We start from the raw sequence: 8,094 nt of genomic DNA, 5'->3' as shown, positions 1-8,094 counted from the left end.
CTCGGAGTCATATAACTTGGTACTTGACACATGCTAGCATTCAGCATGCCTACATTAGCATGCTAACTTTTGGAGCTAACTTTGTCAAGTTGCGGCCTTAAATGCCTGTGTTCGCAGACGTTTTTTTTTTTAAATCAGGTTTCGGCAAAAGTTTCAATATTTTCAGGTGTATTTTCTTCCAATGTCATTGAATCAAGTTGTGATTTGATTAATTTTCTATCAATATTTTAAGTGTTCTTTGTAAACTTAACCTACCGGTAAAAAAAAAATACAATACTGATGTTGTACTTGTTTTATACCACACAAACATAATGGTAGACACTAGATGGCAGCAAAACCAAATACTCAGACCTCATTGTCAAATTACAGTATTGCTTTAGTTCAGTATAACTAATAATAGTGATAATTATGATTACGAGAAGAAACACCACCAAAGGCTTCTTTATTGTACTCTGCTCTGTCGTTCACAAGTTGCAGACATTCTCCGTGTATGTTTTACACTTGAAAATTGTTTGTTCATCTTAAACATTCATTTATCAACTTGATTCTTTGAAACGGACCGTAGTAAGACCAATGTGGTCTGTAAATTATGCAAGGCGCTCGTCTCCACCAAGGGGCTCACCCTTTAGAGCACAGCTGTATATTTCTGGCACTAAACCTGCAGGAAATGTTTCACACTTTGCACAATTTTGTTACACTTTATTAAGCTTTGTTTTAACGTACTCCTTATTTTTGCACCTTCATTTTAAGACCTTATTGTTAAGTGTTCAATGTGATTTTACAATTTTATTTACGTTGATTTTTTTCCATGCTTGTGTTGACATTTATTGTCCTTTCTGTCTTAATAGTTGAGATTATAATCAGAGGAAGATTACATTTAAAATAAAACTACCGTATTTTCCGCACTATTAGCCGCACCTAAAAACCACAAATTCACTCAAAAGCTGACAGTGCGGCTTATAACCCGGTGCGCTTTATATATGGATTGATATTAAGATTCATTTTCATAAAGTTTCGGTCTCGCAACTACGGTAAACAGCCGCCATCTTTTTTCCCCGTAGAAGAGGAAGTGCTTCTTCTTCTACGCAAGCAACCGCCAAGGTAAGCACCCGCCCCCATAGAACAGGAAGCGCTTCTTCTTCTACTGTAAGCAACCACCCGCCCGCGTAGAAGAAGAAGAAGCGCGCGGATATTACGTTTCATTTCCTTTGTGTGTTTACATCTGTAAAGACCACAAAATGGCGACAGGTTTCCGGTTCATGAAAAGACGCAATCTCTCCATCCGCACACGGACTACTATTTCACAGCAACTGCCTAAAGACTTTCAAGAAAAGCTGGCTACTTTCCGTGCATATTGTAAAAACAAGATAGCTGAAAAAAAGATCCGGCCAGAGAACATTATCAACATGGACGAGGTTCCACTGACTTTTGATATTCCTGTGAACCGCACTGTGGATACAACGGGAGCACGTACGGTGAATATTCGCACCACAGGGAATGAGAAGTCATCCTTCACTGTGGTTCTAGCTTGCCATGCTAATGGCCAGAAACTTCCACCCATGGTGATATTCAAAAGGAAGACCTTGCCAAAAGAGACCTTTCCAGCCGGCGTCATCATAAAAGCTAACTCGAAGGGATGGCTGGATGAAGAAAAGATGAGCGAGTGGTTAAGGTAAGTTTACGTGAAGAGGCCGGGTGGCTTTTTTCACGCAGCTCCGTCCATGTTGATATACGACTCCATGCGCGCCCACATCACGCTGGTTTTTAATATATTATTAAAGTTTGACTGACCTATCTGACTGTTTTTTTGACATTCCTTTAGCGCAGTTAGATGCGGCTTACAACACGGGGCGGCTTATAGGTGGACAAAGTTTTGAAATATGCCGTTCATTGAAGGCGCGGCTTATAACCCAGGGCGCCTTATGGTGCGGAAAATACGGTATTTACATTTAATATATTTTTCTTCAGTTCCTTCTTTTTGATAGGTAATAAAGAGCATCAATAATTATCAAAATCGACCGATATAATACACTTACATCGTGATACAGTTTTCAGCCATAGATATATGCTATGGCACTAGTGTCAAACTCAAGGCCCGGGGGCCAGATCTGGCCCGCGACAACATTTTATCTGACCCGCAAACATCTGGAAATGATATGTGTCAATAAAGTACTTCATATTTTCTCACTAAATGTCATTGATTTTTTTCTTTTTGACAGAAAAAATATATGTACTGCTTGAAATTGCATACCTTTTAAACTTTAATAGTATCCAATATTGCAACAAATATTACAGTATATTACCATACTCTCCAAACATATGTTTGTCTAAATAAAAATACTTAACTTTACAGCAAACTACCCATGAAATGAATAAAAATGACAATAAATTTTGCGTTGTTCTTTAGAGCATATTACTGTAAAATGAAAAAAATTACTACTGTTTTTTGCGTTAAAATTCTGTTGACTGAGCTGCCAGTTGTTGATTGTAAAATATACGGTTGTTTTTTTTAATGGTGTATTACTGTACATGGAAAGACGGTACATTAGTTTTTAGGGTAGAACAATTGGCAGCTAAGTTGCCAGAATAAAAAAATAACTTGTACTGTTTTTCCATGATCAAAATCATGTTGTAAAAACCACTGTCAATTTAACACAAACATTGGTACTGTTTTTCTGTTTACCGTAAAATGTTGTAAAAAAAACAAAAAAACCCACTATATTTTACAGTAAAATTTTGTAAATGTAAAGATTTTACTGTAAAATCGACAGTCTACTTAAAACAATACATACAATTTTGTGAATGCTCCAAAACATTCACACATATGGTTTTCTACACTAAATATCATCTATTTATTCAACTTCTTCTTCTTCTCCAGATTTTGGCGCACTCTACCTTCCACAATTTTCACCCGATTCAAAACGTTCTAACTTCAAACTGTTCAGTTTATTTGGGAATCGTAAGCTTTCCCTTGACAAATTCCACAAATTCCCAGATTTCCCAGAATTCCAGATTTTCCGGGAAATTTTTCCCATTCAAAATGAATTGGCCATTTTTCTAACTTTCAACATTTCTACATTTTTCAACCTATTCAAACCATTCCACCTGCAACACATTCCACCATCTTGGAAATTTAAATTACCTTATTTCCAAGTTCAAAACAATTCCAGGATTTTCCAGAATTCCTGGTTTTTCAAAGCCCTATTTCCACCCTTTTTTCTGGCGACTACCCCTTCCACATTTTTCAACGCATTTCAGCCGTTCCACCGTCAAAACATTCCTCTTAATCAGGACAAAAAACGAAGTTGTGTTTTTAACTGGAAAAATTCCCAGTTTTCCCGAAATTCCAGGAATTCCGTAATACCATTTCTCAAGTCAACATGTTACTACTTCAACATTTCGCGACCAATTTGAAAAATTTAAACACCAACCATTTCAACTCATTCAGACCATACAATTTTTTTTTACCATTTTCAAGAAAATTCCCGTTTTTCCTGAAATTCCTAATTTTTTGGGAAATTCCCATTGAAATCAATGGGACATTTTTCAAAGTTCCACAACTCCCACAATTTTCATCTGATTCAAACTGTATATTCAGCCTGTTTGGGAACTGTGTGCTCTACTTCAACACTTCTAAAAAAATTCCAGGATTTCAGTGCAAATTTAGCATTGGAGCATTCACACGCAATTCCTTTAGGAATTGCCTCATCTAGTTAATAAAGAAATCCAGAGACAAATTCATACATTATTGGCTGTACAAGTGGCCCTCTGATGGCAGCTATAACTGCCATGTGGCTCTCAATGAACACCAGTTTGACATACCTGTGCTAGGGGTAAGACTAACTGAAGTAACAGAAATGTTCAATTGGCAAACTCTCTGTGTTGGAATGGCATCATATAAAGATTGAAAATGCCTTTACAGTTAATAAGGGTTTCATGATGATGACCGTTTGACCCTGGAACAGACTATTTCCAGGATTTCTCCTAGAATCGCAGACTACGAGGCTCTCCTGTGTAAAACATCAACACCACAAAGTCCTGCCTGCGCCCTCTGCAGCACAACAGGTGTTGAAAGGGAAGCAAACTTGGAGACTTTGGATGACAAAGGGAGTTATTCTTTGCAGACCCGTAATTATTTTGCAGACAAAAGACGAGGATCGTGGCTGCGGAAATGTTGTGGCTGCGTCTCATACCTTGACAGGTAGCGCAATGACGGCCATAAAGGCTAAAAAGAAAAGAAGGAGAGCTGTGCAAACACCAGATTAAGAGGGGAAACGACAAGAAGAGGAAGGCTTGCTGCTACCTTTAACTTGCTAAATGACAATTAAGCATATTAATGCGCTTTTTTTTGTAGATTATTTATCTTAAGTGGGAGATGTGGCGGTGTTATGTAACAATTTGATTTTTATTTACATTATTTATTTTATATTATTTGTATTGTTTCTCATAGTCCTCAAAATGAGAAACAGTATGTTTATAAATATACACTGTTCCCTCGTTTATCGCAGGGTCACGTACAGCCATGAAACAGCATTCCCAATGGTGGGAATGCTGTTTAGTTTATGTTTTTTTAATGAATATTATAAGATTTAAAGTCTTTATAAACCCTAAACACAGCTTTCACACACACTTCCAACACCTCATATGCGCTTAAAACACTCGATACACTCTAAAACTGATGTAATTATAACATGAGAACTTAAAATGGGTACTTAATTGTCATAAACCAAACTTGCTTCTAAAGTTAGCTCTCCAATAAACAGTCTCACTTCAAAAACGCTACAGTGAATAATGTTTGAGGAGTCTAATGAGGATTTTGTGAAACAAAAAAAAAAAATCCCATCAAATAAATGTCATTGTGAGCTAATAGCATGTTGCTAACGATGTTAGCTTAGCCATGAAGCAGTTAGCATGCAGAAAACAGCATACAACACGACTGGAGACAGCAAACATGTTAAATGTAAATAAAGATTATATTGTGAACCCAGCTAACAACTGCACGTTTGGAGAACGTTAGGAGAACGTTCTGGTTTAGTTTGGAGAACGTTAAATTGGAACGTTGTGGGAACGTTCGTTTGTGGAGTTTTTGTTTGGTTACCAGAACGTGATTCTTGAACGTTAGAAAATAACATAAAAAGAACAGTCTAAGAACATTACTCGGGGACATTCCTTTCAATTCATGCAGGCTTTGGGCATAATAAAACAACAAAGAAAACGAGTGTAGCAATTTGAATGACTTTATTTAACTGAAGTCAGTAAATGTTGATACAGCGTAAACAGATAAAGCTATAATTTGGTGTATTAGTCTATAATTAAACTTGATCTAGCTAGGCGAGTGCCATTCGAAATTTCACGCATGATCATTCTCGTCTCGCTTCCTTTTGCCAGCCTGCAATAACAGAAATGAATGGGAGATTTTTATAATAATGTCGCAAGATGTTATTAGAAGCAACAATTAAGACAACTTGTATTGACAAATCTGGCTATGCCATCCATCCATTCTTCTTCCGCTTATCCGAGGTCGGGTCGCGGGGGCAGCAGCCTAAGCAGGGAAGACTTCCCTCTCCCCAGCCACTTCGTCCAGCGCTTCCCGTGGGACCCCGAGGCGTTCCCAGGCCAGCCGGGAGACATAGTCTTCCCAACGTGTCCTGGGTCTTCCCCGTGGCCTCATACCGGTCGGACGTGCCCGAAACACCTCCCGAGGGAGGCGATCGGGTGGCATCCTGACCAGATGCCCGAACCACCTCATCTGGCTCCTCTCGATCTGGCTATGCAAAGAAGATAATACATCAGGATTAAATTATTTATATGGTCCATGTCTTTTGTTTTAAATATTTACCTTGTGCTTGGATCCTCCGCACCTGTGGGGGGCATACTTCAGCACCTCCGTTAGCTCGTCATGGACCTCTTGGGTTTTGACAGACTTGAATGTCATCTGGCATGCTTCTGAAATAATGTATGCAATAACAACCAGAGTTAAACATAATTAAACAAAAGATTTACTTGAGTGGAGTATGCATTTTTTTCGTGTAAACTCTTGCTAAGAAAACCTCAACTTTGAATGCAGGGGAATTTGGGCCATTCCACAGTTTGTTTTCATTATTTTACTGGCATGCTGTATTCAACACAGTTTTAAAAAAGTAAAGTGTTACTTACTGACTATGACCCTGCATATGGAGAGGTCTTTCAATAGCAGTTTGCCCTTCATCCCTTTTAGGCTGTAGTTTTCCCAGAGCTTGTTCTGTCCAATGTTCTTGACAATCGCCCTCACCCCATCCACAAAGTTGGCTCCACCAATGGCACTGAGGGCTTTGATCTGCAAAAAAACGAGAGACCAAAACAAAAATATTAAAATTAGAGCATACATTAAGTATCTCTATATTAAACTTTAATTACTTCATCTCTTCATTCTGCTTATTTATGCAAATCATACATTTAGGAGGTGTATTAGATGTACAAAAGGACTGTGGAAAATTAAGTCGTTAACGTTTAAATATTCCTTTTATAAATAAACAATGGTACATGATTGTAATGGCTATAATTATGTACCAGTTTCCTCTCAGCAGCCGCAGGATCTCGTCTTGGTTGCTCAAAATGGTTTGTAGGTTTATGTTGGACTGGACTTCTGCAATAATACAAATCAAAATTCTCCATAAAGGTAAAATATGTTGCTGTGCAACTTGTTGCGACTCCCATATTGGCAAAAAGAAACTACACATCAATTAGTGGGTGATATTTGATTCATTACACATGTTTTAGGATGGCACACAGATTGTTTTCCTTGCACGCCCCTCATCATTATTATGAATGGACAAACCTTCATTGGCATGAGCATGTCTTCTTGACCCAGAGCCAGAAGCCTGTGAGGTGCTTGGAGTCGGCGAGCGGCGTCTTGAGCGTTGGCCCTTGGACGAAGGGGTGTGGGTCCTGCTTGGACTGAGCGGACTCAGCGAGCGGTGTCTTGAGCATTGGTTCTTGGACGAAGGGGTGTGGGTCTTGCTTGGACTCAGCGCACTCAGCGAGCGGCGTCTTGAGCATTGGTCCTTTGATGAAGGGGTGATATGGTCCTGCTTGGAGTTGGCGAGCGGCGTCTTTGTTGATCCTTGGACGAAGGGGTGTGGGTCTTGCTTGAACTCAGCGAGCGGCGTCTTGAGCGTTGGTCCTTGGATGAAGGGGTGTGGGTGCTGCTTGGAGTCAGCGAGCGGCGTCTTGAGTGCGGATCTTTGGGGCGCCCTGCATATACTGGTGCGTTGGGCAAAGGTACCACATAGTTCTGTAGCTCATCATGTTTAGGTCTCTTTTCGGGTGACTCATCATTTTCGTCTGAAACAGGTGAATGGAAAAAATGTCCTCAATTGCTTGGTGGTCTGAAAACCTACTTCATCACAATCATGATTCAGAAATCAGAACAACTTGGTACGAACCATCACCATCCATGTCTTCAGCTTCAGTCTCTCGGTAGCGCTCAGGTGTCCAGCGCTTTCTTTTACCTTTGGGGTCTTCTTGCTCCGACTCTATGTTGGAAGAAAACTCTGTCTGTTTTGCATACCGCAAGGCCTTCTCATAGCACTCTATAACAGAGAAATTTATAGAATATAGCAAATAAATTGTCATAACAAGACTAGTGTACATCTATTCAAGAGATGAATCGAAATGTTCACAGTGACAGGCAGTGTTGGGACTAACGCGTTACAAAGTAACGCGTTACTGTAACGCCGTTAGTTTCGGCGGTAACTAGTAATCTAACGCGTCATTTTTTTATAGTCAGTAACTCAGTTACCGTTACTACATGATGCGTTACTGCGTTATTTTACGTTATTTTTTATGTAGTATCGGCTAGAAACTGAGGATCTGAGTGTGTTTTATTCCAGCGAAGCAGAGACGTGCTTCTGATTCTTCCTCTGCGCTCTCTGTGTGTGTGTGACTGTGTGTCTGAGTGTGGGAAGGGGAGGGGAGGGGAGGGGAGGGGGGGGGGGGGGGGGGTGCGCAATACAACCGTTGGCCAACAAAAAAGTAACCACAGAACACTATACGCCTATACGGTATAGTGTTCTGTGGTTACTTTTTGGTTGGCCAAGCGGACGTGACGACAGG

General features: G+C 39.8%; 1 long non-coding RNA gene across 1 annotated transcript; it reads right to left on the bottom strand.

Annotated features, from left to right (window-relative positions):
* Window positions 1-5,839: 5,839 nt before the first annotated feature.
* On the bottom strand, window positions 5,840-6,935 carry LOC133620625 (uncharacterized). The gene is made up of 4 exons (XR_009817544.2): window positions 6,818-6,935; window positions 6,550-6,625; window positions 6,157-6,316; window positions 5,840-5,946 (listed from the first exon to the last, which is right to left on the bottom strand). It is a non-coding gene; the product is annotated as an uncharacterized lncRNA (long non-coding RNA).
* Window positions 6,936-8,094: the final 1,159 nt, after the last annotated feature.

Source organism: Nerophis lumbriciformis, linkage group LG24 (assembly GCF_033978685.3).
Source record: "Nerophis lumbriciformis linkage group LG24, RoL_Nlum_v2.1, whole genome shotgun sequence".
NCBI classification, from domain to species: domain Eukaryota; kingdom Metazoa; phylum Chordata; class Actinopteri; order Syngnathiformes; family Syngnathidae; genus Nerophis; species Nerophis lumbriciformis.
This window is presented reverse-complemented; position numbering and strand designations above follow the sequence as displayed.